Raw genomic sequence first — 14,505 nt, 5'->3', positions numbered from 1 at the left:
AGCTGGGTAAGCTGTTCCAATGTCTGACCACCCAAAGAGTGGGGAAAAAAAAATTATAGCATCTAACCTGACTCTCCAGTGCCTCAACTTAAAGGCCACTTCCTTCAGTCGTCTCACTGCAGGCACGGTAGAAGAGGCTGGATCCCACCTCAGTACACCCTCCTTTTCAGCCTGGAGGACAAGGAAAGAAAACGGGGAACAAAGAAGGTATTTCCCCCTGCCCGGTTGTTTCTCTGAGGAGAAAAAAACAAAGGTGTGGTTATTAATAGTTCCCAGTAGATGAGTCCCAGAATACAGAGGTGCCACAATGCTGGACACATACATGAGACTGGGGTCCCAAACAGCAACACTCATAGCCCTTCCTGCAGGATACATCACAGAGAATCTATACCGGTGTAATCACCGGTATAACGGAGACAAAACGCCGCAAATAAGAGGGCAAATAAATCCACATTGAGTCTCCTTGGGACTAACCAAACCCAGTTCCCTCAGCCGTGGCTTATAAGGTTTCCTAGACCTTTCGTGAGGCTTTTGCCCTCCTCTGGACACACTCCAGCACCTCAATATGCTTTTTGAAATGAGGGACCAGAAGTGAACGCAGCACTCGAGGTGTGGTGTCACCAATGCCGAGTGCAGGGGGACGATCGCTGCCCTGCTCCTGTGGCCACACTGTCCCTGATACAGGGAAAGATGTCCTTGGAGGGGATAGGGCTGCTCTGGAGCCAGGCTGGGAGAGCTGGGGGTGTTCAGCCTGGAGAACAGAAGATCCAGAGAGAACTTAGAGCCCCTTCCAGGACCTAAAAGGGGCTCCAAGAGAGCTGGAGATGGACTTTGGTCAAGGGCCTAGAGGGATAGGACACAGGGAATGGCTTCAAACTGAAAGAGGGCGTGGTTAGATGGGATACTGGGGAGAAATTCTTCCCTGTGAGGGTGGGGAGGCCCTGGCACAGATTCTCAGAGCAGCTGTGGCTGCCCCTGGATCCCTGGAAGTGTCCAAGGCCAGGCTGGATGGGGCTTGGAGCAAGCTGTGACAGGGAAGGGTGTCCCTGCCCATGGCAGAGGGGTGGAACTGGATGAGCTTTAAGGTCCCTTCCAACCCAAACCATTCCATGATTCTATGATTGAGGGTTGGAATAACAAAATAAGTTCATGAGCAATAATTTGCCCTACCTTAATCCCCTCAAGGAATTGCCTCCTCTTTGGGGGTCTCATGGTTTGTCTCCTTCAAACTTGTGAGATTTTGTGAGCTCAAGTACAACAACAATGAACAAAATGTCTGGGAAAATGGGGAGAGATAAATGAGTCCCAGATATACTGAGGAGCAATAGAGTAGTGAGTTTAATTTCAAGTCTGAGAGAAAATAAACAATTTATAAGCATCTCAAAGGAAAAAAAGAAGGTGAATGCTGGCCAGTATGGCTTTGTCAGGAATGAATTGAGCCAATCTAATTTCCTCTTCTGGCAGCATAACAAGGATTGCAGATAAGGGCGAAGCAATGTATGTCATATATCTTGATTTTTAGTAGAGTTTCTGACACCGCCTTACAGGATATTCTAATAATAAACTGGGAAACCAGTCTAGATGATACTGCTCTAAAGGAGTTGCAAAACTGGTTGAGGGAAGAAGTACTTAATATCAGTGCTTGTACAGGGAATTACCTGTACATTACTCATCTGTGATGCAATTATGCAATTACTGCATCTGAAGCTGAGATCAAGTTCAGAATAAACACAGCGGCAGAACCAGGATTCAAAACAGGAGCTCTGAGGTAAAAATGGGATGTGGTTGAGCAGCAGGTGCACTACTGTTCACTCCAACACCATCAGCTTCAGATTTACACCACTGGGAATAGGGCAGCTGGCTGTGCTGCAGGGGAATGTGGAGGGGCTGCTGAGGGTCAAAAGCTGATCAGGAGCAAAAAACATCTTTTTGCAGATGAGGTAAACACCACACAGCCCCATGTGGGTAAGAAAGTCTGAGTAACACACACAAAGGAATCCTGCTCTGCTGAGCTGCATTAGAAGAGCATTGGAGTCCTGTGCACCAGAGAAATGTGGATGATTTGGGGCAAAAGGTGGCAATTATGATCAGGGGTCTTTGAACACATGACTTCAGCTGAGCCTGTTGAGAGGACAGAAAACTGAGGGAAGATGTGCATAGTCTTGGAGTCGATGAAAGGCTGCTGTTCTGAGGAAAGGAATAATTTGTTCTCTGATGGCCACAGGGTAGGGCGAGAAGTCATAAACTGAGAGAACAACAAGGCAGGTCTGGGTAAAAGATTGCCAGTGACTACTTTGAAGTAGTGAAGCCCTGTGTTAGGAGCTGATTTGACAGGATGGAGGGCTGCTCTGAGAAGTTTTTAAGAATGGATCTGAAATATTTGTCAGGATGGCAAAAGTGCAATACAAGGTCTTGTATTCAGGAGGTGAGAGTGGACGGCCTCTGTCAGTGGTCCTGTGGCTCTGTGACTGCAAGATGTGTAATCAGTGCAGCCCTTATTGGTTTAACAGTAAACCTGCCTCAGCTGCAGGGATTAAAGACCCACAACTAGGCCGAGCAGAGTTATGTAACTGCAACAAAATTACATTTTAAGTACGGTTTTATGTTTACAAAATGACTTTCACCAGATGGAGGGAGAGCATCTAAATGAGGAGCTCTGCAGAGGTTTTAAGCATTAAAAGCTAAGACCCTGTCTCCAGTGAAGCTTCCCAAAGAATTTTCCACCACTGCTCCTGCTGTAGTGCTGATACAATTGCTCTGTGCTAATCCACTAAGGATGCTGATGTTTTTGAGATTACAGCCTCACAAGCAAGGCTGAACTGATCTTAGTGAAAGGGGTTTCGATGCAATCTGACCTTAAGGTATATATGAAAAAAAGATTTAAGCATCCTCATTCAGCTACAGGGTAGCAGCTAGTCAAAAAGAGATCTTCAGGAAGCAGACTGTTCGATACACAAACAGGTAACTGGTGAATGAAAAGTCATGGTTTGAGTGCATTCTAGGTGTCCATTGCCACAGGAGCTGTTTTTGCCTCTCAGCTTGTTTGAATTTGCTCTTTCTATGCTCTCTACCCTCCTGTTATGATGCCTTACATCTTGAGTTTGAGCAGAATATGATGTTCTGCCTTCTTGCTGTGAAAAATACAAGTTTTCCCCCAGACAATAAACCTTACTAAGACTAGGAATAAACTACTGATGAGAGGAATTATTTGCAAGAGATGACCTGGATCATACCTCCCTTCCTTGACTTGAAAAATGTTAAATCTCTGTTAGCACAGATCCATCACAAAGTGTTGGATGTATTATTTGCAAGGTTTTGGGTCTGACACACAGATAATTCTTTTGTCTGCAGATTCTTTCACACTTTTTCTGTCTTCTATTCTTTTGAGAAAAGATTTAGCCCTTACTGTGCATCCATTTGGGGAGTAGAAGGATATTGCTTCTTTTCCCTTTCTGTTTTAGCATTAGTGAAAACATCTGTACTATCCATTAGTAGTTCCAGGAATACCTCTGTGCCTAAAGAGACTTGTGGAATATCTGTGTTCCCTTTCTCAGGGAACCGCATGAGTCAGCTGGTGCTGAGAGCACACCTATGTTTTCCTCATCTCCATCCCACACCCTTTTCTGCTCTAAGAAATCCATGGCAGGTGGATTCAGACATGGGAGGTCCAGCTTCACGGAGCCACTGGCACGGAGGAAGAGGATGGAGGCCTTGGATAACTTCCCCAGGAAGCAAAGCCTGAGACACAGTGCCAGATGTGCAGTTTGTTTAGAGCCAATGGAGCCATCCCATCTCCCTCTCCTCTGCATCTTCCACTTCCTGCATGGACTTCCTTTATTTGGCCAGGCTCTGTTCCTGTACCAGAAGTGGTTTGATTTAGCAAGAGGAATCATTGCACAGGAAAAATTGACCTGGAACCTGTCTGACGTTTGTGCACAGTGACATCAAGGTGAGGAGAACGGGCATGACCCTGAAGAGTGGTAGTTAATAAGTATTTTATAACTTGTGTGTTCATGTCTGTGCACACATCAGAGACTGTGCTTGAGAGCAGGACCTGCTTGCACAGGAGGCAGAGGGGAACAATCCTTTGTAGACAGCGATGCACACGTTCCAGGGACTGTCTCAAAAGGTGCATCCAAGTCTACAAAGGTCCACATGTCTAGGGATGCTGTCAGTATGAACTGAACGTGAACATGTGTTTCCTGCAGCAGGTGTTTTGGAGAGGGAAAACACCCCTGGTGTGCACCACGTGCCATTGTGTGTTCCCAGAACACATCAGGCTGGAAGGGACCTGTGAGAATCATCCAATCAAACTCCCATGTGATGAAACAGTGAGCTGGGGCAGGGCAGACCTACAGCCTCCTCATGTACACTTTATTCTACATCTGTCCCCTCTGGTTGATTTTACAGCCATTTTTTGTGGAAGACCAGCTCCTTTAGAGACCTCTTGTTCTTGTGCAGAATTTTCAGTCTCCACACAGTGTTTCTGGTTGGTGTCTGGCTGTTTCCAGTTCCTTCATGTGAAGAGGAGCAGAAGGACAATTGATGTGCCATTTTGAGGGTCAGAAATAAGGCAATGGTATCTACCCCAGGAATTTGAAGTTACTCGTGCTCTAGAGTTTTGTTGCAGTTGAAAAATAAAAGTCATGCTGCTGATGACAGCAAACCTTCCCAGTTCTCCTTTGTGGGTGTAGATCAGCTGCTGAGACCAGTGGCTTGTTCCTGCTGCATTCAGGCACCATAAAGATTCTGATGGATGAGTTCTGCACGGGGTGCAAAGTGCTGAAATTCCCTTGCGCTCCAGTGGGTTCAGAGTATCCCACATGCAGCTTTTCTGCCTAGCCTGGATTTCCTTGAATTAGTGCATTCCCTTTGGGACATATTGGTTGTTAAATGAAAATGTTCCTTTTCAGGTATTTGTGCTGAATGTGGAAGCTAGGTGCAGGAAAGAGTTTCATAGCTGCTCTGCTGGAATAATCTTTCTAATATATTTGTACATGTTTTTCTTACCCTGGGGCTTCATAATGGTGGTTTTTTTCCCCTCCTCTCAGGGCTAACTATTCTGCCTATTCCATCTTGACTTACAGATCTTTTATTGCAATTTAATAGTTGTTCTTAATCTTTTCCAGGTGCACATAATGATCTTGCTCCTGACACAGATCTTTTGCCACACAGGAAGCCTGTGAGGAAGGTATGAAACAGATTGAGAGCACAGCTATTTATACAGATCATGGAAAGCTAGGATATGTAGATTTGAAATCCGTGTGTTATCTTCTGAGGAATTTTGCCATATCTTTAATTTTATTGTGTATCACAGGCTGCCTTTCTGAAGGCTGGATCCAGAGTTCACTGAAATCATTGGAAGTAATCCCTGACATTTTGGACAACTCTAGATCAGACCATAAACCAGGTGGTGGGGCGCTTGTTTTGAACCACCGGACTAGTCAAAGTTGTTATCCCCACCTGTTATTAAATCAATAGTTTTGATTCTAATGACACTTCAGGCTTTTATTTCCACCCTCCAGTAGAAAGAAGGTGGCTCAGTGTGTGCTGTAGGTGGAGGGTGAAGACATTGTCTGAGCACACAGAAAGCACAAAGGTGGCAGAAGGCTCAGTGTCAGTCTGGGAGGAAATGCTGTGCATTAAATCCCCAGCTAGCTGTGATATTTGGGAAGTGCCAGTTGTCAGCACAGTGCCAAAGGAGCAATCTGCTCAGTGCTGGCAGCTCTGCTCTCCTCTGCCAATTCCAAATGCCACTGACTCGCTGGAGAGGGAGCCCAGCCTACTCTTTGTTGGAGGGCTGATAGGTGTGAGGAGTGGAGTTGTGTAATAAGTGAAAGAAAGGACAAATCAAGAGGAAGTGGAGGAATTCCTCAGGGTGCCATCTGTGATGCAGATTACCAGGGAGGCAGAGTGAAAGTGAATTTCTTCTTTTGTGGATTAATTCTGCCAGGCTGCAATCAGTGAGCTAACATGCATTCTGCCTTTCAGGATCATAAAAAGCAGTGCAAGTGCTGACATCTGTTATTAACACTGCTTTCAGATCAGCACTGGAGGGAAATAATGGAATATATACCTGAAAGTTTCCAGCTACCACCATAAAGGGCAGAAAGGTGGGGAGGTGACTTATATCAGCCACAGCTTTCTTTGCTCCTTCATCACCTCCTCAATGCTCGCTGGTGATTTGCTCGTGCTCATTAGTAATGTGTTGAAGGTCAGGCCCCAGCTTTCATTTAATAGTAAACTAACTGATTTTAGAGGGCAGAAAGAAGTCTTAGAGACCCCAAACATCTTTCCTATCTGCTCCTCTCTTCCATTCATCTGCCAGAGATGATTTGTGAATGATACAATGATACACCTCTGAGTCAGAAACAGACCCTGTTGTTTACCAAGTCCTGAAGTCCGCATCCATTTTTCTGAATTTCTGTTGGATTTGAGTTTATATACCAATATTATTTATTTCAAAGCTCTGCTGCAGTGTCAGCAGCTGGCTTTAGACCTGACTGAAGCTGTACTTGATTGCTTTCTCAACAAACACAGTCTCTGCTCCACAGTTTATGATATGGATGTGTCTTTTTATCTCATGGAAAATATAAGCCCCACAGCTCATTTAGGACTTACTGTTTACTGATATGAATCATTGGAGGACTGTTATTGTTGCTGCTGTAAAAAAAAAATAATAATAATAAAAACACACTATGGAAGGAGAGTTCCAAAGGCATTAATAGAAAAATTGCATTCTCGTAACAAAGGCTGCTCTTCAGCAAAACAACATAATGTAAATGTGCCACAGTGTTCCAGAATGCTGGACAAGTTCAGTGCTATGTGGGTTTTATATAACAAATAAGTTTTAAGCCCCCAGTTTAGTATGGAGATAGCAGCTCACCTGCTCAAAATGAATTCTTTTATTATCAGTCAATTGGAGGGGAATGTATTGGTTGTATTTTTTATCCTATTCAAATAAAAGCCACATTTATGACTCAGTTTTTATAACCAATGTCCCATAATTGCAGCTGAGAAGTGCTTCTTGGATTATCTGTCCTTTCCAGAAGTTACACTCTTCTCCTTGGAAAAGTTATCATGGGTGGTCTTGATGGAAAAGCACTGCAGACTCTAATGGGGAATGTTAAAGTGGCTTCATAAATCTGCACACAAACTGAAGTGGCAGGTATGTTATTTCATTCTGCACTCTGTAATGCAAGGAGGCTTCAAATTTCTCTACAATGGATTTCACTGGGGGCTACGGTCCATGGAAGAAATCCGAGCACCATGGAAACAACTGTAAAACTCTAGTTTCAATGGAGGCAGAATTTTATGCTGTCCCTTTTAGGGTGATTTTTCCCTCAGCAGTATCTTAACTGTTCCACCAAATTTGTTTAAAGTCTCTTCATAAGCCTTGCTAGGAGTAAAGCTAGGCCAAGATGGTGCTTTTGTGAAAATCCTGCTATGAGTGTAATATTTTTAAAAACTGAGCTCTTCATGTTCCATAGAATTATCAGACTTGCCTTATTGACCACTGATATTTATCCATTATTTGCCTAATCCTGCATTTCCAGAGTTAAGATTTTATGTTAAACTACACACACATAAACTCTCTGATGAGGTAGCTGTTGCTTAAATAGTTCTGTTTTCTCTGTGCATGGACACTGAATTCATCATGCTTTCTCCATGACCTCTGCCTGCTCCTAGAGTTTTCCAAAGTGCCCACTGCCCTCCAGGTAAGCCTGCACTTCTTCCACTTCTCTCTGAGGTGGGCAGAGGCAGCACTTACAGCTCCTACAGCTCCTCATGTGGTGAGCATTCTCATCCCTTTGGACCCAAAGGTCCTGAAAGCAGATGAAAGATTAATGTAAATAATGAAGGGAGAGGATGCTGAAAGTTGCAGGAGGTCTCTCTGCAAAGCCATTCTTTAAGGTGATGCCAGATTTTTTTTTTTTGAAAAGCAAAACTTAAAACCAAACCCCATGAAAACCCCAGCTTTTCTCAGCATCATATTTGCCTCTCACTGTAGCCACACTGACTTTAATTGTGAGAATTGTTTCTGATTGAGGCTGATGTAACTGAGCACAAGTTAGGTTTTAGTGTGTGTCTGTGTGTGTATAGATATGTATGGGGAGATAGAATCTTTGTTGTTAATCTTTAAATTACTAGAATTGGATTTTTGGCAGCAGTTGTATCACTTTATTCCAACAAAGAGATAGCTTTTTACTAATTTGCTTCCTTTGTTTTATTTTAGCAATGAAGAGCTGAAGGAAGCTCTCTAGTTTTACATCTCTGTTAGTTTCCAGTCCATATCTTGGCTATCCTATTCAAACAGCAATCTCAACTCCTCTTAAACACAGAACATTTTTGGTTTAATTACATATAAATAGTTCTTGGCTTTTCAGTTTGACAAAAGCTGTTAGTAATGCTTGTGTTGTATAAGATTTGTTGAAACTACTGCAGATTGAAATTGGTATGAGTGGGAGAACCATGGATTTTGAATATAAATTCCCAGTGTGTTCAAGGTTTCTGTCTAAACAGGAGCTCATAATCTACTGCTTTGTTACTTAAGTATAAAATAGAACTGGAGTTATTTTCCATCCGGGAGCTGCATCCAGCCTCTCCAGTTCACCTGGCCATGCTGTTGCAGTTTGTTCAGGTCTGGACAAGCTCACTGTTGCTCCTGCTGGCACAATCCAGCTGTATTTCCATTCTGGTCAGGTCAGTGACCATCATTTCCAGGCAGAGATCTTCAGCACGCTCCTTCACTTCAGTCTCCAGACTCGCCTGCAGAGACTCAATTGCATGCTGGTGAGTGTTTCTGTGGACTCCAGTGAAGCATATGGTACAGCAGTCTGTTATCTTGAGTCTGATCCAGCCCTTGTATCAAATTATTGCCCACCAAGTAATAAAAATATAGTAACTTTTCAAATCTGTTAAAACTGAGATACCAGGACTTTGTACCAAGCCATTCACTAATACCTTCTTTTAAAACAGGGCTGGAGAGATTTCAAGAGGTCATCCTAAAAATGTACTGCCTAAAATATGGATCAGCTCCTGCCAAACTAGTCCCACTTGATGTGAGACCAGACTGCATTTAACTTCCAATAACAGAGACCATAACCTTCAGACAATCTGGTCCAAGCAGTAATTCCCCTTAATGATTATCAAACTTTCCTAATGTCTAACTTAAAAGCTCCATGCTGCGACCTTATTATGTACATAATGTAATTATGGTCTATGTGATTATACATACAAAATCCATCCAGTTATAAATGCAAAATCCATCTGGTGGTATGTGGGCAGCAGGCACCGGGCTGCCAGGAATCTCTCACATCTGCAGCATTGATACCTCCAAGGAAGACTCTGCTTCCTCCAGTGCCACCTGCAGTTCGTCCTTCTCAATCTCCAGCCTCACCGTTTGCAGATCCTGAGTGTTCTCCCCTCCCTTCCTCAGCTGATTGATTAGATCCTTAATTTCCTCTAGGGAAGAAAATAGATATTTCATGTGATAGGTTTATTTCAGGACTATGAACTTTACTGAGTGCATCAGATCCTTTGACTGGAAATAGCATGAAATGGTTTCAGTCACTTTATGTCAGCTGCCCTTTTCTTTCATTGCTAAATATTATCCTGGATTTCTGAAAGAGACCTGCTAGCTGCTTGTGTTCACAGAGGTGGAAGAATGAAGCACAATAAATAAAGAGAAATTTTTCCCAGTTTTTATCCAGCCTTCCCCTTTCCCCTTTGCAGATAGTTGCTTTCACAAAATGGGAACAGGACACCACATCATCTCCCTGCAGCAGAGAGGGGCTCTCTGCCAGCTGATGGAGGCTGGAGCAAAGGGCTGGGGGAGAGCCCAGGAAAATCTGGGTGTGTGCCAGGGTGTCCATCACTGTTTTCCCTTGGCCACAAGGACAAGAGACTGTAGCATCTTCTAAATGTTTACAGTGTCATCTTCCAGAATCCTGTAAGAGATCAATTTTTGTAATTTACAGAACTGTAAAAAAAAAGGGGGGGGGCAGAAGGGGGAAGGTATCACTGAACAGCCAGTAGGGAGGAGGGATGCTAAGAGGGAGATTGAGAGGAGTCTGACTGACTTGCTCTGAGCTGATTGCTGGAGATGCTGAATCCTCTCCACGGAGGTTAAAGGGAATACCATCTTTCCAGGGTAAAGCTGGCTGTTGTTAACAGCCCCCCACCAAGTGAATTGCCCAGAATTAGAGGATGCTAGTAGCCAGAACTGGCACTGTGGCACTGCAGCCTCTCCTTTATGGCACCAAATTAATGTCCTCAGAGGCTGAAAGCGCCACTAGGAATAAGGAAAGTGGAATTAGTGCTGGAAGACACCCCAAGAGATCATTCAGTAGAAATCAAGGGGCTTATCATGTACAGAAGTTTTGTACCTCAAACCAGTACTTAACCTTAAGGACCTTGTTCTCTTTCTTCATAGATTCCAGGTGCTTCAAGGATTCTTCATAGGCACCCTTAAACTCTACCTTTTCAGTTGTGTACAGTCCTTCTGTGAATTTACTTCAACCTGCAGCTCTTAGCCCTTTTTTTGCCATTCCTTTAGCATCTTACCAAAGGCTCTGTGCCTCTTGTCCAGAGCAGCACAATCAGCATTGGCCTGGAAAAATAAAGCCAAGCATTCACTGGACACAAGTTTTCTTCACACTTCACTTCTCTGCGTGTCCTGCCAGCCAGTCACAGTTAAATTGGCAGCCATTCTAAAGGCTGGCAGCATTTCTCTTGGTCAGTCTGAATGGATGATTAAAATGTTTATGAGGCTGTCTTTCCTCACCATTAGGAATTTAACAAGATCACCCAGTTCCCATCAGTGTGATTGTCGTCCTTGCTCCTGTGGTTATAATGATGCTGCTATGGAGCAAATGTTTTCCACTTCATATGTTCCTTGTGCAGATGTGCTGCTGGTAATTGCCTGGGTTGATCAGTGTGACTTTTTCTATTTTAAAGCAGATTCAGTTACAAACAAGATGTTATTCAAGACTATTTTAGACTGTTTAACTGCTTGTCATGAAGGGAAAGAATAAAGGTACATTTTTCTTTCCTAGGAGCTTTTAATCACAAATATTCTACATATCCTTATGATCCACACATGTGTTCAGATACCATGGTGACAAGCACACCACAGGAACCATAGAATAAAGAACTGCTTCATTAAAGAAAAGGATGGGGAAACAGATTTTTTCAGCCCAGTAATGCAATGCTGTATGAGGGATTTTCGGCTCTTGGGATCTGTTCTAAAGCCAACTGCAGGCATTGGCAGGTACCCAAGGACTTCAGTGGATTTGGAGCAGCCTTTGTGACTATTTTAAGTAACATTTTTATTCAAATATCCTCCAGTTGCACTACTATTCATGCTCTTACACTAACACGAGCAAGAGTAGAAATACTAATTTAATGAAGGTGCTGGTGTTTAAACTGTGTTGTTTAGGTCTGCTTTGAGTTTGGTAGTTAATAACCAGTGGCCAACCCACCAGTATTGCAACACTGAAAAGTTCAAAGCAGGATATCATTATCCTTTAAAGGAAGATGAATACTTTGCCTTGCAGTAAAGGAGGGCTTTTGCTTTAGCTGTACTCTTGTTTCTGGAAGTCAGCTAATGAGCTTATGAGAAGCATGCTGGGTGCTCCCAGGAATTAGCTGTGGCTCTCATCTGGGTTTTCTCTTGATGTGAGAAGTCTTAGCCTTGTTTCTCTTGGCCATACCGATTGCTTGATGTTTAATAGAGAGACCTTAAGAAATAAGGGACTGGATCAAAGCCGACCTGAGTTAACAGAAAGACTCCCAGAGCCTCTGGTACCAGGTGTTAGATCCTGGTGATCAGGCTGAGTACACTCCTGGCTAGCTGAATTTCTGGCCTTCTCAAGTCAACAGTGAGGTCTTCCACTTCATTATGAAGCCTCTGCTTAGTTTTCTCCCTGTTGGCAGCCCAGGCTTGGACTGATCCCACTGTCTCCTCTGTTTTTGAAGCCTCACAGCCAACTTTTTCCTGAAGGAAAGATGGCAGAAATATCCTGGTGAGTAGTTCAAGGATTTGAAGAGTGATGGAATCAGCAACCCTCACCTACTGAACACCATCACTGTTTTCACCAGGGAAAAGATGGTAACTTGGCAGCAGTCTCAGAAAACAGATTGTAAAAACTTTGGTGTTTGCTTTATCCTTAGGAAATTATAGTGGCTTTTGTAGGGCTAATGGAAGAGTAAAGTCCTGTTGAAATGAAAAAAGGCTACCCAAATTCAAGCCTTAATCATAAAGGTTTGTTTTCTGTTGTCAGTGTACCAATGTTAGGTCTCAGTAGTCTCTGTTATTGCAAGTATTATTTTCCTTCTCTTGGCTGCAGCCCTTTGCTTTCTCTCTCTTACCAAATTACATCCCAACAGATCCCATCCATAAGCTGTGACTCAGCAGCCAAGCTAAATAATGAGACTGCCCTTAGCCCCAGCCTCCCTGAAAGCTGAGAGCTCACTTAGTTTCCTCCAGGTTTTGCTTCTATCAATGGCATCAATCCTCTATTTGGTCCTCCATACTTCAGTGTTGAGTTTAGAGAGCTGAACTGCAGCTTTGTTTTTCTCCTCTTCCTCCAGCTGCTCTTTCATCAGGTCCAAATCCTGCTTGGTATTGTTTGGGCTCCCACTGCAGCCGTGCAGGACTCAAGGTAGCACAAGTTCCACTTGAAATGCTCAGTCCTGGACCATCTAGAAACATTTCAGCCTTCAAAATATCTTCCTGTTCAGGAGCCAAGGTTTTGTTTTTTTCCCTTACCTGTTTTTTGCTGTTTTGCAGTGAATTGAATTGAGCTCATACAACTGAAAACAGAACTTGGCATGTCACCATCGCTGTTTGCTCTCAGTGTTTCAAAGAATTATGACAGTAAACCCATTTGGTGATTGTTCTGAACACAGAAGCCTTGCCAGACTGGTGACATACAGGTGCAGCACTAGAATTACTCTTTGGAGATAAGCAGACTTTTCCAACGCACAGGTGTCAGACAGGGAGATGGAATGTTGATATATTTTGAGCCAGACTTTTGTGATCTCTGCAAATAAACTGCTGCACAATCCACTGAATGGACAGTGGACTGATAATCAGGAGGCTCTCTGTGTTCTGCTGTGCTGCCAGCTCATGAGAGACTCCATATCTTATTTCCATATCCATACAAGGTTCATGTCCCCGACATCCTCTCCAAGACCAGCTGGTGACAAGCCCAGACATTAACTTGGATAAGAAAGTTCTTTGTGAGGGCTGACACAACAGATTTGTTACTCTGAGGTGGACAACATTCAGAGGAGCAGGCAGTGCATGACCAATGATAGCAGCAGCCTCTGCAGGCAGCTGGTGTTCCCTAGCACCTTGGACTCATCCAGCTGTCTCCTCAAGTCATCTGCATACAAGATCTTTAGTAGACAGGCTGGGTAAGCCTGCCCTGAGCTTCCTGGAGCTCTCAACTCAGCTGGCTGGTTTTGGCTGTGCAACAACTGTACAAAGAAGCAGGAGAGGAACTAATTCAATGTGACTGGAGTGAGAGAGAAGGATTGGGCAGAATCGTGAGAGGAGACAGGGCAGGGCTGCCAGAGCTGGATGGAATATAGGGGAAGAGAAGGATCTGAGGGAGGTAACATTGCACAAAGCTGTCAAGAATTTACCTTGGAGCCTGATGGCTTTATTTTCAGCTTGGCTCTCCCCCACCGCAGCCAGCTGGGCATTGGCCTCAGCCAGGTTATCTTCCAGCCAGTGCACATGAGCATGGGAGTTCAGCTGGAAGAGAGAGGCCAGTCATATGATGCTGAGTAAGGCTTCAAGGGCCAAGATATCCTCCCTCCCTGGCAAACTCAGTTTATTCCAGTTGGTGATTGCACTGGGATGACTGTAGTAGTCTGGGGAGTGCAGAGTGTCCTGACCTTTGTGAGGGGGATGCCTGCTCCATCAGCCAGGATGGGCAGTGTTCAGCATCAGCGGCCAACAGCTGCTTCCTGGCATCAGCAGCTCCCACCAGAGAGCTGGATTCTGCTTTGCACTCATGGCTGCACCTGTGGCTGCATTGGTTTGGTGAGGAATTCTCTGCTGGTCTCTCCCTCGGATTTCTGCAAAGATTACATGCTTACACTGAGCTTACCCATTTCTGCCTTCAGGAGCTGTTTGTCCATCTCCAGCTTTGCTTTCACTCTGGGGCATCTCCATGAGCTCTGCTATCCCAGCCATGGCAACTGCGTTCTTCCTGTGGCCCTGCCCTGCCTGAACTGACCTTGCTGCTTTCTGTGCACTGGACAAGCTCTTCTATCTGTTTTCCCTCTTGCAAGGTGTCTGACAACATGGACCCATCTCCTGATATGGGTGAGAATTAATCAGCTCACATTTCTAAAGTGAATTGAAATGGAAATGTTCCTTATTATTGATGCTATCAATTTGTATTAGTCATTAGAACATGTTCAGAGCATTCTATTCAAATAGAGCCTCAGCTTCCAGGTCTTCTTCCAGCTCTTCACTGTCTGGAGTGA

General features: G+C 44.1%; 1 long non-coding RNA gene across 5 annotated transcripts in view; it reads left to right on the top strand.

The window, feature by feature from the left end:
- Positions 1-38: 38 nt before the first annotated feature.
- Positions 39-14,505, top strand: part of LOC137483798 (uncharacterized) — a 39,974-nt gene continuing 25,507 nt past the window's right edge. Inside the window, exons 1-5 of one of the 5 annotated variants that reach the window (XR_011004648.1) lie at positions 39-2,053; positions 5,130-5,191; positions 5,318-7,168; positions 8,704-8,797; positions 9,740-9,952. This is a non-coding gene — a long non-coding RNA (uncharacterized lncRNA). Of the gene's footprint in view, positions 2,054-2,898; positions 2,962-5,129; positions 5,192-5,317; positions 7,169-8,703; positions 8,798-9,739; positions 9,953-14,505 lie in introns of all 5 variants that reach the window. The other 4 variants (XR_011004649.1, XR_011004650.1, XR_011004646.1 and 1 more) reach the window with 4 other exon arrangements.

Source organism: Anomalospiza imberbis, chromosome 16, assembly GCF_031753505.1.
Source record: "Anomalospiza imberbis isolate Cuckoo-Finch-1a 21T00152 chromosome 16, ASM3175350v1, whole genome shotgun sequence".
NCBI lineage: Eukaryota > Metazoa > Chordata > Aves > Passeriformes > Viduidae > Anomalospiza > Anomalospiza imberbis.
This window is presented reverse-complemented; position numbering and strand designations above follow the sequence as displayed.